This window comes from Eumetopias jubatus, unplaced genomic scaffold, assembly GCF_037043125.1.
Source record: "Eumetopias jubatus isolate StellerSeaLion01/CBP00866 unplaced genomic scaffold, mEumJub1_p1.0 scaffold_6, whole genome shotgun sequence".
Classification (NCBI taxonomy): domain Eukaryota; kingdom Metazoa; phylum Chordata; class Mammalia; order Carnivora; family Otariidae; genus Eumetopias; species Eumetopias jubatus.
The window spans coordinates 56,012,341-56,030,650 of NW_028274812.1; the positions used below are offsets into that span (position 1 = coordinate 56,012,341).

At 43.1% G+C, this 18,310-nt stretch overlaps 1 pseudogene; it reads right to left on the reverse strand.

The window, feature by feature from the left end:
• Window positions 1-590: 590 nt before the first annotated feature.
• Window positions 591-4,467, reverse strand: LOC114209928 (piezo-type mechanosensitive ion channel component 1-like; annotated as a pseudogene).
• Between the last annotated feature and the right edge of the window lie 13,843 nt (window positions 4,468-18,310).

The following is an 18,310-nucleotide window of genomic DNA, read 5'->3' on the forward strand; positions in this document are numbered from 1 at the left end:
ACACGTCTGTCCACTGCATCCTGGTATCAGAATCACCAAGGAAAACACAACATAACCAAGCACTGGATGGAACAATGCTTTTTACTCACACAGAGAACAGCCAGCCTGGAACTTCCAGGGGGACTTGGCCAAATGCAGCACCATGGAGTACACCATGGACCTGTGCCCCAACAGCAGGATGCAAGGACAGCAAGCCGGCCAGCACCTCGGACAGGTCAGTAATCATCCCCAATCTCTTCCCCAAGTATATTTCTACACCCAACAGGCCTGAAGCAGCTGCAGCCCAGAGGAGGGTGACTGCCATGACATGTGCATCTAGCTTTGGAGGGAATGTGTGGGCTCAGGGTTTGCTGGCTTCCTTGAGTGGTGGGTCATCGAGCTGCCAGACCCGCTGCCACCTGCTGCGGATATACACTCAGGGCCAGGGACAGACAGAAGCAGCTTTGCAGGTGGAGCTAGTCGCCCTCACCCTCTCTTGGGGGTGACTCCTCTATCCCCAAGCATCTGCCTCCCCATGCCCCTGCGGGTCCTCTGGGTTTTGGACCCTCCCGGAGAGAGCCATGAGCCGCACCAGGTCATTCCTGATGTAGCTAGCCTTCAGTCTTCTTCAGGCCCAGCATGCATGAAACGAAGTAGGGCTTGTTCTCGTAGTGGCGCATCACTGCGTGACTTCCAGGGAAAGAAGTCAAACTTCTTCGTTCCGAGCGGGCGGCCGCACACTGGTACATGGCCCGCAGCAGCCGCAGTGCTCCGCCCTGTCCTGTTGTGAACCGCTGGGCCTCCTCCAGCTCTGGGATGCACAGGCCATGCGTGACCGGATGCCTGTGCTGGCTGGAAACTCCCAGAGCCGCACAGGAAGTCCTGGCCTCGGCACCACCTCCTCGCTGCCACTGTGGGTGTTGTAGCCGGTGATGAGGGGACTGCTTGTGTTGTTGGTTGTGCTCATGGAGGCTGGGCCTGGCGCAGCACGGGCCTCCGAGGGGCCGTGAAGCGTGGCCTGGGCTTTGCTTTCCTAAAGGTGGTCCTGCACGCGCCAGCGCCTCTCTCCCCTCGGGAGGAGCTCCCGGGTGCGGAGGTGGCAGCCGCCGGGCAGCACGTGGCTCGCAGCGCTGGGGAAGGCGAGCAACTGGTGCGTCCGCGCGTGCACCCGCGCACGCCCCCTCACCCACAGGAAGCGCGGGTTCGGCTCTCGCTGCGTCCCGGCCTTCCGTGGGCTCCGCCTCCCGACGCAGGCAGGCTCCTGTGGGCAGCTAGGCTGCCGGCTCCTGCCGGCTCCTCGGCATCGCCAGGACCTTGGTCACCCCTCCCTGCTCTGCCATCCGGAAGGCGCTCTGTGCTCACTGCCTGGGGTCCTCGGGCTGGGTCTTCTTTTCCTCACTGTCAGCCTCGAACGGATAGTGGTCCCAGGCAGGAGTGGATGACTGTGACGTGGTCCAGTGACAGCCACCACCACTGTCACTGCAGCAGGGAGAAGCTCTCTGGACTGCCCGGCTCTGGCTCTTGGTCTCTGGAGGGGCCACCGCCCGCCGCGTCGTTCCTGTGCTTCTTATGCTTGGCACAGCTGCGCCAGGGACGTCTCTGCTTTGTGGTGGAGGTTTATGCTTTTGAGGTGGGCAGCGTCGTAGAGGGCAAAACTCCTGGAGGCCTGCAGGGTGGCTGGCGTGGAGCTCGGCCTTAGTAGTGGCTGAGGAAGATGCAGTGCTGCCGCGGCAGCAACAGGGAGAGGGGCGGTCCCGGAGGACCTGGCCTCCTCCACGCGCGGCCAGCAGTCTGGGCCCCTGCCCAGCATCTCCCTGGGGGCATGGTCACCTTTGATGCGGCACACCAGGCTGAATAAAAGTTGGCCCAGCAGAAGCTGCTCCGCATTTGCTCCACAAACACACAGGACAGGAACAAGAGCATGTTCTCGGAGATGACAGTGAGCTGTAGAGAATGAGGCAGTCCCATGGCGGGAGCAGGCTCGTGTGTTCTTCCGCGGCTTGGTGCAGAAGAGCCGCAGGTATAAGCGGGCCAGTAGGTAGCCCAGCTTGAAGGGGCCGATGTGGGCAGCCCCCTTGACCAACACCAACCAGAAGAGCAAGCAGAAGATGGCCACCTTCAGCCTGTTAAGGTAGGACCTGCGGGGGATAAAGTTGGGCGTGGGGTGGGGGCCCCCCACAGCTTCCGGGTGGTCAGTATTGATGTCAGTCGCTCCTTGGTGTGCCTGGGAGGGGGCACCTGCCCCTGCTGGGAGGTGCAGAGCAGCAGGGGGAAGTCACTTATGAGGTGGTGGGGTTGGGAGCCCTGAATAAATTGGGTAGGGACAGCCACTTGAGTGTGGAGTTCACAAGGATGGTCTTGCTTCAGGGCCACAGGTAGTTTATTGCACAGGGCAGGAGGAGTGCCAAGGTATAGCAGGTACTGGTAAAGCAGTGAGAGTATCAGGAAGAGGTGGTAGTTGGGCCAGAGGCTAGCAATACTCCGGAGTGCTGGTGGGTGAAGATAGCCATGCAGGATGACCACGAAGTTCCTGCACAGCCCAAACATGTTCACGGCCATCAGGAAGATCTCCAGTCCAAGTTTGTAGAAGAAGAATTTGAGGCAGTTGAGAGGCCCTGGTCCAGCCACTGGAGAGTGCTGTCATATATAGACAGCTTGGGCAGCTGGTGGGGCCAGCAGGTGCTATGGGTGGAGATCTTCCTGGCATTGGTACATGGTGGCTTAAATGCAAGCAGCAGGGTCTGTAGGAGATTCTGGATGTAGCCCAGGTCAGGAAGCCCTTCTACACCCCAAACTGATTAGCAGGATTGATGGGCCTTTGATACAGCAAGAATTGATTGATCTCTGTCTGCAAGTTGGTGCTATTGAGGAAGGGCTCAGTATAGTTTCTGGAGTACTCATGGGGGCTGAAGATCTTGATAGACCCTCTTGCACATAATGATAATGTAGATCCAGAAGGTGGACTGGCAGGAGGCCAGAAGTGGGAGTAAGGCAGGGTGAAGGCCCACAGCAGAACCAGCAGGAGGTTCATCACCAACACCTCCTTCAGGGCCATCCAGACAGTGTCCTGGACCACCAGCTTGAAGATATGCAGCTCAGCAGGCATCACAAGAGCACCACAAAAGTCCCAGAAGTCAGTGACCAAGTCCAGCAGCTGCTTGGTCACCAGGCCCCACTTGTTGGCTATGGCTTCTGGGACTTGTGTGTCTTGGTGGGAGCCAGCTGTGCTCAGCCCGTTGTCCCCAGAGACCTACTCTTCCTTCCTCCTCCTGCTGCTGCACCAGTGGGGTCCCACTCACCACACCCTGCGTGTGAACATGTAGATGATCTTGCAGATGATGAGGCAGTTGGCAAAGCTGACCACGATGAACATGCCAGCAGACAGGCAGATCCAGTAGTTGGCATAGATAGACCCCTGTGACTGGCTCCCCCAGACTCTGAAGCAGCATCCATATGAGCTCTGTGTCTGCCATGGTGACCTCCATTGGTGCGGGGGGGGGGGCCTTCACCTTCAGCAGCTTCTCTTTGACAAACTGGTGTAGCAGGAGCCAGAAGGTCAGAGGGTACAGCACCGTGGTGCCGAGATTCAGGCAGAGGTAGTAGATGTTCTCTAGCCCCAGATGGCCAGGCTGACAGCTCCCAGGGTTGTGGGGGAGCTCAGGACACTGCTCCGTGGCCCGCATGTAGTATAGGCCACACAGTGCCAGTCTGTAGAGCAGGTTGGAAGGTGCTCCAAGCACGGTCAGCCGGTGGCAGCTACACATGGTCCAGATGAGGCAAGCCCAGAGCAGCAACATGAAGACATGAAGGCCAGCCGGCTATGGCAGGTGATGCTCCTATGATCATGGTGATAAGGGCACACCTGTACAGAGTGCTGGTCCATGATGAGGTGGGCCCACATCTCTCTAGGCTCAGCCAGCCTGGTGCTGCTGGATGGGGCTGTGGCCAGTCAGGTTGTGCCTGGTGTAGGTGTCTGCCTCTGTGTCCGGCCCTGTGAGCACCATGTACTGGGCAGCCTCCTCTTTCATGGCAGCAGGAGCCCTGGCCTGGCCCTGGGCCACAGTCCACCTTGGTCAGCTCCACCTGCTCTTCCTCACTCCTCATGCCTCCTTGGACCCTTGGTCCAAGGGGTGGTGTGTGCAGAGTTTCGAGAGTGAAATTCAGAAGCTTGACTATAAGACCTCTGAGGCCCTGCAAGAGGTTGTTAAGAGGCTGCAGTTCAAGACTGGGGGTCTGGAGAGATGAACCTGGACAAAGATGGCCTTCTTGGCCTTGTTCACCATGATTGAGTACTCTGAGTGGGCCACCCTTCTCAAATGTCCTTCAGTAACCACATTGGTAGTGGGGCCTGGCAGGCTTCCACAAAGGCCTGGGATGGTACACTTGTCAAACAGTAACGCAGGTGTCCTAAGGTGAGCTCAGGAAGGTGAGCTCCCACGGAGCAGGACAAACACTCACTTGATCTTGATTTTCAGTATGAATACACATTATGAAAGCAGGCCCTCAGCATCCTTCTGATCTTTTGGGTTTTAAACAGGAGGTATCAGAAGAGTTACCACAAGGATAACTGGCTTGTGGTGGCCAAGCATTCATAACAATGTTGCTTTATGATCCTTTGATGTTGTCTCTTCCTATCATTATGAAGCAGAATTCACCAGGCATTGGATTGTTCATTCACTAGTAGGAAAGGTGAGCTGGGATTAGACCATCATGGGATAGGTTAGTTTTACCTTACTGATAATGTGTTGTTGCCATGGTAATCCTGTTTAGTACAAGAGGAACCTCCCTATCATTTTTAATAATCGTAATTCTGAAATTCACTTTCACTTCAAAGAAGTGTTCTGAGCTTCACACTTATGAATTCTATTTTGTTAATGCTATTTGAATGAAAAGTTTAACAACTAAGTACAGTGTTTTTTAGACACTCAGAATTTTGTTCTTGGAAGGATTTTGGAGATTGTTTGGTCCATGGATTAAGCAGTAGCTACTCATTGCCAATCAATTATTGCCAGACTGAAATGAGGGCCCAGTGATGCTGGATCCTACAATAAAAAAAAAAAAAAAGCCATAAATCTGGATATTTATGGGAAACTATCCAAATTTTAAAATGGCAGCAATGAATTTAAAACTCTGTTAAGGTGAGGGGCTCTGCTGTTTTAGTTTCTTTGTATCCTGCTTTGTCCCTCCTCTGTGCTGTGGATTGGTGATAGATGTTGCTGAAGAGTTTAGTTGAAAGAATTCTAGGGGATTGTAGATCTTGCTAGATCTTAAGACTGATACAGACAGGAAAAAAGTTATTAACTTTAGCCTTTTAATATAGATATTGGCTATTTGGAACCAGATAGGTATTAAGAAGCCATGTCAATGAACTTTCTTCCCTTCTTAAGCTTTCTTTTGATTAACCAGTTGCTTATAAAGTTGGATCTTCAAAGACGGCCCTGGGAGTTGTCCCTTCTATTCAGCTAGAACTTGACAAAATGCTTTAAAATCAAGCCTCTATTCTGTTCAGCTCAAGTTTTAAGGATTGGTTCTTCTGGAAGTAAGGCTTTCCTAAGGAAGCTTCCTGAGCAATTTGACATTCAAGGAAAATGGCCTGGGAAACACACCATGGAGAATCCAGCACCATTATTCAAAGCAAAGCTCTCAATATATTTAAAGCTATACTTGGGGAAAAAAATAAAGCTATACTTGAAAGTGACTAAAGATACTCGCATTTGAAAGATTGAGAGTGAGTGCCGTTTTTTTTGTTTTTGTTTTTGTTTTTGTTTTGGAGATAAGAGAATGTCCCTTGAGATCTTTTTCTCCTTGGCTGGATTTGGGATTTGATTTCTCTGTTTAAAGAACTTGGGGCACCTGGGTGGCACAGTCAGTTAAGTGTCTGACTCTTGGTTTCAGCTCAGGTCATGAACTCAGGGTCATGAGATTGAGCCCCAAGTTGGGCTCTGAGCTCAGTGTGGGGTCTGCTTAAGACTCTGTCTCCCTCTCCCTTTGCCCCTATCCCCGCTCTTTCTCTAAAATAAAAAATAAAAAAATAAAAAAATGGAAAAAGAACTTGGTTGAACATTTTGCTCTCTGAAGTATTTTGAGCTCTTTATAGATGACTGGCATAGTCCTTAGTTTCCTGATAACTTTCTTACTTAAGATTTCCTTCCTGGGGAAACTTTGTCTCACAGCTGAAGAACGAAGCCTCTGGCACATCCTGATGTTCTGGTGTGTGGTTGATCAGTCTTTTTCAAATCTCAGGAAAAGCCAGGGTGAAGTAGACTCCTAACACTTCTCTTTTCTACCTGTAAGTATTTAGAACTAGAAGACTTTGAACCAACACAACTGGGTATCTAAATATGTTTTGCTAAGAAAGGTGATCCTTTTAAAATGGGACCATTTAATGGTGAAAATGAAAATCATGAACATTCAGCATGGGAGAATGTGTGTTGCTGGAAAATTCTAAGAAATGCAGTATAAGAATTTCTCTACTGGAAAATTGAAGTGCTTTTACACCCTTGTTTGTGACTTCTGTTTTGTGCTTTGTTTAGGCAATATCGATTTTTTCCCTTTAATGAATCACAATTGAACTATATGTTTTACATATCAGTAGTTGACTAAGAGACACTTCTGAAAATTAGTGACTAGCAAGTGCATTTCATGTGTGAAGCAACATTTTGGCAGATGGACTTAGCCTGAAATTGAGACTGTCCTGAGTTGGCTTTTAGGATCACAAATTAATTCCGTGTGGAACCCCACCAAACCTTTTGGTATTAAACAGAGCATGGTAGAAATACTTGAAATGTACATCACACTTGATGAGATGGGTTTCTGATAAAAAGTAAGTCCAGAGGCTAGACATCTGGTGTTGTGGTTTATGCAAAATACATTGCCGAATTGCGGCATATAGAGAAACAATGATCGTCATTCTCTTTTGCTGCCATTCTTCCCAGGAGCATGTTATAGTCTGCACTCTGGTCAAAATTATATTATTGTTATTATTAGTAGTAATAATAATAAATAAGCTTCAGAGTTTTTCAAACTTACCATTACCACTTGGTTGTTCTTGAGGAATGTGACTTACGCCCTCTTGTTTGTGATGCTGCAGTGTTTTCCTTCTCACACATGTAGGTGAGTTCGGCACAGAGGGTAAAGGAGGAGGGTGTATGTTTTTCAAATGCTGACTTCTCTTTTTACTACCTGCTTTTATTTATGAAAAGAACATGTTGTATTTCTTCTTCTGAACATAATCTATTCCATTTTAGTTTGCTGTCTAGTTCTGGTTAATACTTGCTTATTATTTTGAAAGTATTCTTTATAATTTTCATCAGATTCTTAGTTTTACATTTGTAAACTTTAAGTTCTGTGATGTTACACTGTTATTCTCTTATTCGTTATGAATAAGCTTTACAGGTTTAATTTAATGGAACTTCAAAATACTGAAGTTGGTGAAGATAGTATGTGTAACAGTGGTTTAAGCCACCATGGTAATTCTGCTTGAAGTATTCTAAATGGAAGTTAAAGAAGTTATAGCGATTTGATCCATATATCTTACCTATTCAGGTCAAGATCTGTAGGTGAGGGTGGGAAAGAAGTGCTAGTATCCATTCATCTCTCTTCTGTCTGGAAAACTGCCCCCCCCCCCCGTTCCTTTGTACATTTGTCAGATTCTACTTACCCTTCAAGCATCTTGGTATAGGTAGCATTAATTATGTGTTCTACAGGCCTCTTACATGGATGCACAATGAAAAGCTTCTTTCATGCAATGCTTCTTTAAACATGGGAAGTTTTAATGGACCACCTTGGGGCCATGTTTTCAATAACAAGTTGAAGAGACTTTTTCCAAATTTTTACTGTCAAAGAGAATCTAGACATGTGTTAAGGGAGGCAGTACATGGCAATTTATATCAATGGAAAAAAAGTAAACCTTATTGAAATCATTACTGTTCACCGACAAAAAGGGAGACTATAATTTTGAAGACCTCTTCCAGTGACTGAACTGCGATTTGGCTGAATTGTCCTGGGCTCCTATGAGTGGATCTCTAACCATAAAATGAAATCTCTTTGTTACTTGTGGTTATAAGCTTTTGTTCTTTAATAATAAATCTAACTTAGAGACATTTCTTTACTGTAAATTTATCTCCACTGAAGTGCTCATAAACAGTATCTGCTTCCATTACCAGTGGTAGAACCAGGTTTGAGCATCTTGTAGAGTAAGCATATGCACTAAGAATCAATATGTGTTTTATTAGCGGCAGGAGACTCATTGAATTGATTTTTTTTCGTTTTACCTTTATGGGCAATTGCTATAAAAAGGTAAGTTAAAAAGTTAACCATCTGCTACCTCACTTTTCATTTAAAATCTTTTATTTGATTATTCTTTCCAGGTAATCAATGCTTTCTATTTTGCTACTATGCTTGCTGGTGAATGAAGGTGGGTTTAATTTATAGCTTTTATTTATCTAACGGTATTGTCAGAGTCACAATCTTTATGCATCCTATTAGTAGTCTGGAAAATATTTCTTACTACATCGAAACAGAACAAAATTCAATTTAGAAATATAATTTCCTGCCATGGAGACACTTGATAACAGGGGGGAGATTAATGGAGCCCAGTGACAGAAACTTGATTTAAAGCAGGAGATTAATACTGCTTTATCAGCCTACACTGCAAGTGAATTGGCTCTGAAAGAAAAAAAAATCTGTTTGAAGTTGCTGAGTTGTCAGATTGTTGGTTGGAAAAAAGGTCTCCGGACATTTATTTTGTTATTGCTGAGTATTTGCTGCATGCTTGTCTATTTGACAACATAGGAACAAACCTGCGGCACAACACCAGACTTGCTTATTTTACAGTAGTAACATGTTTCTTATTATTCCTTTTGATCCCACAGGAAGCTTGAATGCCGTGGAGGTCAGCTTCTGACTTAAGGGGATTATACTCAGTAAATCATGTCAAAATTAACAAATAGAATTGCGCTGACACTCCAGTTTGGTTGGATTTAAGTAAAATGTTTAAATGGTATTTTTAATTGCAAAGCTCCTGCCCCTCAATCTCATTATAAATACTTTTTTCTATCCTTTACAGAAGTCATTAATTTTTTTCTCCAACTATAAAAGTGTGAATCTTCCAGAAGAATTTAATGCAAATCTGAAGATTACTTCAAAGGGTTGAAATGCCCACTAGATCTGTTCTGAAACAAAATATGAAGCTTGGTAAACTGTTGGAATGCATGCTAAAGTTAGTGGGTCTAGATTTTGATTTTTAAAAATTTTATTCCCAGGAAATTAAAGTATTCATAGTGCTGAAATTAAATTTTTGAGCTTGTGCTTGAGGTATATGAATTTTTAAACTTGGTATTTGTCTAATAAATCCCTCCTGGGAAATAAAAAGGAAATAGAATGAATTCCTTACCCAGTAGCATCACAAAAATGGCTCTGTGTTTTTTAAAAGCTTGAATTTTTACATAATAACTTACAAATTACTTAGTTATCTAATTTCTGAGGGAAAGAGGTACTTAACAACTTTCATTTGTTTTTATTAACTTCTAAATTTTGTAGAAGTGAACTGAAAAAAATTTCTTGCCTTAATTTTTATTAAGTTATATAGTAGAAAAAGGATTTTGCTGGAAGTCATACCATTTGGATTGTAGTTTAAGGTCATTTAACAACTTTCTGTTTTCTTATGGACATTTTTAAATCACCTTCTGTTTCTAAGACAGCTGAATAGTAATAATATCTGCGTTACTACATTGCAGAGTTATTGAGAGTATCAATGGGATGAGTTATGCAAAATATTTAGATGTATTAAGGGCTATAGGAGCATAAGCAATTTTACTTAATATCAGTATGTATAGATAACCTTAAATATATTGCATCTAGGATTTTATTAGAGGGAGATGTATCATTTCAAAGACATCTACATTAATTTTATGTTGATATAACTAAAACTCTCAATATTTCTTGAAATTGATCCACTGTAGGTTGTTTAGGATATTTTTGAATATATGGAGAGTAATGACCTGTAGCACACTCCTCTTTGGAACTTGTCGCATGAGATAAATTAAGTAAAAGAAAGTTAGGGCCAATTTGATTTGCTCAGGGTGGGCTCTCAGTGCATTAAAAAAATGAATGATAATGGATCAATGATAGTAAAGATGGTCATGAGTTCTAAATGCTCTGAACCAGGTCTTTGGGGTGGTGCTCTGTGTGATATCACTTACACGGCCTCTTTAGGCTTCATTAGCTTGTGGACTCTGTTTGGTGCTTGAACAAATACATATGCCTGAAGGGAGTATTAGACCCTCTTAAAACTCTTTTCCTGGCTTGAAGGCACGAACCAAACTCCCAGGTAAAGCACATTAAAGTGGCTAAACGTTGACTCAAAGGTGAAGGAGTTCCTTTCAGGAATTTAAAATCTTTCAAGTCATAAGAATTTAGCAGAGAAGACAACTTAAAAGGGTTTTTAATTTCAGTGAACATGCATATGCTTTTATTCCCTCTTGTTTCACAGATCCAGAGGGACCTTCTCGAATATGCCCTTTTGACCTTTGCCTAGTCATCAAATTACCCTTATCCTGCTTTTTCTCCTTTGCACTTCCTTTCCTAAATGGCCTTTCTTTGGTGTTACAGTTTAAATTGTGCAGCGCCTACTCCAGACATTGGCACTTGGATTAATTTTAATCCCCTCCACTCTCATTTTGCTGGGATGTGACCATCAAGTGTGCTGACCTTTCAGGAGCCAGTCTGGGTTTTGCCTGGGGTTCATGGCATCCCCGAATATTTGCAAACATTTTATTTTCCATCTTGGGGAACGTAGTATTGGAGATTTTTCTTCTCTTTTGTTTTTGTTTTTTAACTCCCCCCCTTTTCTGTGCTGAAGATGACATTTGGGAGCAGGAGAGCCAGGTGTGATTACCGACTGTGACAGCTAGGTTGCCATTATGAATCCAAGTTGGCAAATCAGACTCAGGAGACACAGACAGGCTTTAATCAATACTACTCTTACTGAACTTTCTGGAAGGAAACAAGCAGGATTCCAGCAAGGAGATACAGTGTCGTCAGCTGGTGGGGAGGCCTAGCAGCTACCTAGTAGCAGTCTCACCCAGGAACAAGGTGTGAGAGTCAGGGTATTGTGGGGTCACCTTGTCACAGAGTGGCCACTTGCTCCACCCAATCTTGTATATGGTTTTCATCAAGCTTGGGTCTGCACGCCAGCTTGCAGATCCCCAAGCTCAGGTTTTTGTTTCACACAATGCTGAGGGAGAAACAACTGTTCCCCATTTATCTTAACTCTACTGTTTCCAAGGAAACAAGACCATGGGAGACTGGAGGTCATTCTCAGGCTGGCCTGCCTCAGCCAGGCCTGATGTTAACCCTTTATTCACACTCATACATGCTGCTGTAGAAATGGTAGCATCACAGGGTGCCTGGCTGGCTCAGTTAATGAAGCATGTGACTCTTGATCTTGGGGTTGTGAGTTCGAGTCTCACATTGGGTATAGAGATGACTTAAAAAATAAAATCTTAAAAAAATGGTAGCATCACTATGTGCAATGCTAATGCTAAGTTTCAGTGTACCAGTAAAGTGTCTTTAATATCAGTATTTTCCACTGTATGTTTCCTAGGGCAATAAATAGAAAAGGAAAGCATTAGATATTTATCCATTTATCCACCCCTTCACATTTTTTGAGTGTACACTGCATGCCTCACCTGATTTTAGGTACTGAGAATGCAAAAAAGGATTGGACACCAACCTGGCTACTGAATACTTCAGGATCTAGAGGGCAGTTCTCTCAGCATTTGGATTACTACAATACAAAGCTCCCAAGTTCCATATAGAACTGAGCGCTCTCTGTGGGAGCTCTAAGAAGAGAAATCACTCTTTTGTTATGATTTTGTATCTTATAGACCTTATTCAGCCTTTCCTTATAAGCATGACCATATAGAATAGTAGCTGACGTTCACAATGGTTACTCTGGAATGTTGTAAGATCCTAAAGTGCCCTCTGAATCACTGAAAAAGGACTTTGGAATTGTCTATAATTTATTATATTTTAGACTACAAATATTAAGTTCATCCTTGTACACCTCCCAGCGCATTAACACAGTATTGTATGTCTGGGAAGTGAATGATCAAGGTTTCTTGAATTAAGTCTAAATAATACCACTTTGGGCATTATACAGGACATTAAGTTATAGAAAAATAAACAAGATTACTTCAAATTCAAACTTACAAAGCTTACGCTTTCCAAGAGTTTATACATGCTGAGAAAAGAATTACTCAAAGCACATTAGATAAGTCCATTAACTGTATTTCTGTAATAGGCTCTGGGAGGGTAGGGTGTTGAGGCATGTTACATCCCCACCCTTGAAACAGATGTCAAGGGGCACAGTTGCTACCCTACACAACACGGTTCTGGATGTCACCATCAGATGTAATTCTAAGCAGGGAAAACCATGTTTCTGACCCATTCATTCTGATTTCATTACCTAGGATACCTGTTTGTAACATTCACAGATGGTATTTTTTTTTTCTTTTTCTCATTATTTGACTAGAAAACTAATTCATGAGTCTTTTGCCTGTTTGGGGGAGAATCCAAGTTAATGTACCTGAGAACGTGTTCAATATTTGAATTTAGTTTCAACAATTTTTGAGTACTTACTCTATGCCAGGTACTTCCACATGAATCATCTAATTTCATTCTCACTATAAGCCTTATATAACTTTTCACTTTTCAACTGAGGACATTAAGTTCTGAGAAGCTGAAAAACTTGACTGAGTCACATAGCTGGAAAATGGCAGAACTTGAATTTGAACTGTCTTTTGAGTCAAAAGGTAATGTCATTATTATCACTAATAACATAAGTTGAGAAGGAAAAACAAGAAAAAATTTTATGGTACAATTTAGAAGTCAGAAGGTAGGAAGTTGTAAAGGCAGGAATCCAAAAGCTCATAGTAACATACTTTAGTTCCTGAAACAAAGCAAGTTTAGCACAGTGGTTTGCTTGGTGGCTTCTAGGTCTTTTTCAAATCTCACCTCAAGTGTTACCACATCAAAGAAGCCTTCTCTTACCTCCTTATTTTCTACTCAGTGTACTGTTTTATTTATTGCATGTTACTTAGTTTTTTATTGCATGTTTATCTCTTAAAAATGTATTTATTGTCTGTTTATTTCTTTGGGCTATGAGGTTGTTAAAGCCATTGTCTCTCTAGTGTCTGTCCCAATGACTGCCGTGTAACAGACTTTTAACAAATACTTGTGGAGTGAATGTATGAGTAAATGAAAGATAACCAATGAAAGGACCAAAAGTAGATGCCTATCTTGTTTAATCCTGATTAAAAACTAGAATTGGTGAAATCAGAATTGTTTCAAATGGGCAGATGGAGCACACTTACTTAACCATCATTCCCTCCCCAATTCCAATAAAATAAGCGTAAAAGGTTTTATTTAACAAGGAATGCATCCTCAAGCAAAAGGAGATCAGAGAAAGACAATAGCCATGAAATTCAGGAAAGTAGAGAACAGGTGGATTATTTGCAAATGCCAGAGCAGATTGGAGAAATCGGAACCGTGGCCTACAGTTGGGAAAGTTAAAAAAGTAATCCTGTTAACACTACAAAATCCCAAGAAAGCTCCTGAATTGGTGTCACAGGTTCTTCTGGAAGGGGAAGTGGAGGTGGGGCTAAAAACAGAAGGACTGATTGAAAATTTGTTTGAGAAGCTATGGCAGAGAAGTCTCCTGTCCCCAAATCCAATCTCCCTTTCTTCCTTTTGGAACCCCCTTCTCACCAAGTTTTAGCTAATCATGTGCTGCTCAGTTATCAGTGACATTTCTCAGTCTTTCTTGCAGGGACAGGTGGCTACATGAATAAATTCTAGCTAAATAGGATGTGATGCCTCAGGCTTTTAGAGAAGACATTAATTGCCCTTCAGTTTCTCTCTCCTCACTTCCTGTGAGCTGGCATGTGGATATCATGTGTTGAGTTAACTTGGACCACATGAAGAGGACCTCCTAAAAGAAGGTGGAGCAACAAATAGAACACACCTCGATTTTTTCCCCCCTTCTCAAGGGGCAAAGTCCACTCATCCAGGACCAGCTGCCTATTTTTGAACTGTTTTGGGAAAAAGTAAGCTATCTTCCAAATTAACATAGAAACAGATCTTAAGACCTTCTTTCCCACTTTGTACAACAGGTGACTGCCTCTCACCTGCCCTGGGAGGAAATTAGGTTTATTTTTGCAGGACTGTAGTAAAAACAGGGAGATTAAGTGAATGCTTACCCACTGACTGTTGTGACTCCATTCCCCCTTTCTTTCTTCTACTGGTTCCCAGAATATGGAGTCAGACTTTACCTATATGTAGGTGATTGGAAGAGTCTTGTCTGAAAGATCTGACCAGCCCAAGGCAAAGGCCTTCATTTCCTGATATTGAGTGTTTGCCAGTGAGACACTGAGGGACATGACTCTACAGAATGAAGTTTCCAAGCCTCACCATGCACACAGAGCTTTAATAAATTTGTTAGTGCAATACTTTTAGAGGCAGACAACCAGGAATTGTCAGACCTTTTAAGAAAGCATCTAGTAAGGCTGACAGAGACAGAAACAACCTAAAAAAAGAATCTTGGAGGGAGTAGGCCCTAGGAAGGCAATAAGAAGATGACCAAAGGAAATTATTAACCAGAGGGGTGAAAGAAGATATGGCTGCCGTAGACAAAAAATACTGGCTATAAAAAAATAACATTCAGAAAACTATAAGAGATCCTAAAAATTAAAACTATGAAAGAAGAAATAAAAATTCAGCAGAAGGGACACCTGCGTGGCTTAGTTGGTTAAGCGTCTGCCTTTGGCTCAGGGTCCTGGGATTGAGCCCTGCATTGCATTGGGCTCCCTACTCATCGGGGAGTCTACTTGTCTCTCTCCCTCTGCCCCCTGCTTGTGCTCTCTTGCTCTCTGTCAAGTAAATAAATAAAATCTTAAAAAAAAATTCAGCAGAAGGGTGAGAAGAAACAGTTGAATAAGCCAGAATGTAGACCAAAAAATAATTTTTAAAATATCTCAGTATTGAAGGAAAGGAGTTTCAGAATCAAAGAGCCCATGGACTCATGGGAGTGTAAATGGATCCAACCAATTTAGAAAACAGTTTGGCATTGCGTTTTGAGTAGAAAATAGGCCTAATGTAAGGAGTAGTGTTCTTATGATAAGACTGATAGCCCTATTTGACCACATAAGTAATGTGCATGTGTAAGTTTGTTAAAAATAAAACTAACATTGAAAAGAAAGCTATTATACTAGTTTCTTTTCATAGTAATAATGGCTACTGTTTACTGAGGAGCTTCCATCTGTTAAGCATGAAAACAAGTTTTTTCAGACATTATTTCTAATTTTTACATGAGCCTTGCAAGTGAGCTATTATTACCATTTACAGAGAAGAAAACCACCCCCAAAAGAGGTTAAGTGACTTTTGCAACACCACATCTGTCTGGCTTCAAAGCCCACACTCCATCCTCTAGACCTGCCTTTACTTCTCTGAGGATCTAGCTCAGGGAAGGATAGTCCTGACTTTATGGACGTCCTGGAAAGAGGTTCACATGGCTCTGCTGTGTAACATACAGTCATGATGGTGAGCAATAACAGGAAGTTCGGAGTTTGATCACAGATCTGAATTTCTGATCTGAATTTGACAACTTCTAGCAGCTGGAGGCATTTAGAAGGCTTTTCTGGTTGCCACAGAAGGAGAGAGAGCCCTCTGATGCCAGGGGCCTTTCCAGAAGAAACATGTTGGATAGAACTGGGAGGGTGGATGAAATATGGCTGTTGATTCTCTGTCTTTTGTGAACTAGTTTTAGACTGTTAGGTTCTATAGAGGCAACTTCTAAATAAACTAGAAGTGACAGATAATAAACATATAGCTAGGTCTGTAGCAACAGAAATCGATGCATTTCAAGTTCCACATAGAAGAAAACAGTCAAGATGTTTCAAGTCCTTTTAGAGAGATAAATGCAATTTACACAATAAGCAAGAAGCAATGATTGGGAAATAGATAGTGTAAGATCCCATCTAGGAGATAGAAAAGAGGTGTTTGATGGGGGTGATGTTGCTAACCTTAGGAACTGCCAACAAAATTGGCTCTGAAGGTTATAAAAAAAACTTGTGAATATAAGCCAAAAAGGCAGGAAAAGTTTAGGTTCTCTGTTGCTTCACATCACTTGCATAATGGTGACAGGGCCCAGTCATGATAGTAGCACTGCCTTGCTTGTCTTAGAGAAGTGGAACCAAACAACACTCAGGTCTACAAACACACAAAGACATTTCATGCAGCTAGAGGCAAGATGAACTCCTGTGTTTCTAAAGAGCTTTCCCCAGGCCACTGCCAAATCTTGTGCTCTACTGTTGGCTACTATGAATCTGAACAGCACACTCCACTGGCAGAAGCCCTTGTGGGGCACAAAATGAACTCACTGAAGTTTTATAATGATATCTGTTATAAAATAGATCTCATGCATCTCCTAACCTGTAAAGCCCATACATTTCAATAATCTCATAACATGGCCATGAGAGTTGAGGGAAATGTCCCAAAGACTATAGTCTTGATGTTGAGGGCACTGCCTCTCCTTCCCTGTTCTAAAGAGGAACCTTGAAAAAGAGGCAACAGGGTGTTCTTGTGGGCCAAGTCTGGCCTTTGGAGTTGTCAGAGAAGAGAGGGTCTGAGCAGGATTTTGAACCAGTGGAACCCTACTTTCTCAAGGCCACTCTCTGATTCTGGGCAAGTTAGCTAACGTCTCTGAAACATGTATCATTTGTTGTAAAACAAGGATGATGTTAGTCCCTACTTTAGGGCGCATCTGTGAGCATTCAGTGGGGTGATGCATATGGAACATACAGCAGAGCCTGCCCATAATCAGCACTCAGTAGACGTCAACTTTATAAAGTTACTTCATTACTCTAAACTTCCTTTCCTAATTCCTAGGAGGGGGACAGTAAAACCCTCCCCATGGTGTTGTATGTGGAATGAGAGCTAGTGTAGGTGGAGAGTCTGGCTCATGATAAGTCTTTGATGAATGGTTGCCATTATCCCTTAGCCCTACAAACCCCATCATAGGCTGGAGTTTCAGAAGGACTCAGCAGTGGGAGGGTTGATCCTGGAGACGCTCAAACCGAATGGAGATTACTTAGGTTAATAAGTGATGGTCTCTTTTCACTTTTATTATCCCATTCAACTAAGGCTCTGGGAGTTGATGCACCCCTGGCTCACCAGGATCCAGGACGAGGCTCCATCCTAAACATTGACTGGTCAGAACATGCCTTGTTTCTTGGGTTCCAGGCCTAGTTACTCTCCAGAACTGTCTCCCTTTCTTGTTTAATGACTAATAGCTAGAGAAAGGGCTAAAGAAAGTATCTCTATTCTTTCTTACTGCTTTTTTCTCCTTTATTTATAAAAAAGATTAAGAATTTATAGTTTAAGGAATAAAATCTAGTCTGGCATATTCCAATGTTCTTGTTAACTGTTGTTCTATAAAAATTAAAAAAAAATTAAAAATCACCCTAAAATTTAAAATCCTACAACATTGACAACTATTATATGATCTTTGACAGTTTCTGATTGGGAATTTGGAGAGCTTGGCTGGGCAGTTCTGGCCCTGGGTCTCTCAGTGGTCTACAGTCTTTGCTTTCTAGAACTGGAACATCAGCGGCCTAGGGCACCTCTCTCTTCGTGTAGACTCAGCACTTATGGTCTCCTTGGGTGGGGTCGTTTGGTTTCCTCATAGCATGGTAGCCTCAGGCTAATTCAGAGTGCTCTTGTTGTGACCTAGGGCTCCAGCACAAGTGTTCCAGAGAAACAAGTGCAAACTGTTGCCTTTTATGACCCAGGCTCAGAAGCAAGACTGGCTGCATAATCTGCGGGGCCCAGTGCAAAATGAAAATGTGAGTCCTTTGCTGCTAAAAATCTCAAGATTGCAGTAGCATAGCATTAAACCAAGTCAGGAACCCTTCTGAGCATAGGGCCCTTTATGGCTTCTTAGGTCCCGTGACTAGGAAAGTCACCTTCACCATACTATAGGTGAACTGGTCAAGAAGGTCAACCCAGATTCAAAGGCAGATAACACAGAAACCTAACTTCTGAGGACAGGAGTGTCAAAGAATTTGCAGATAGGTATTAAATCCTCCTATCCAGATTCATCTGATTCTTCCATCTTTTTGACTTTTCTGTGTTCTGCTGATCATTCTGTTCATTCTTACTTCGTGTATATTACTCTTTCCTTATCTTAAAGTCTTTAGTATTATTTAAAGTTTTTTTTTCAGTTTTCATTTGAGGTTAGTCAGATTTAGATTTTAAATTACATGTTTTTAAC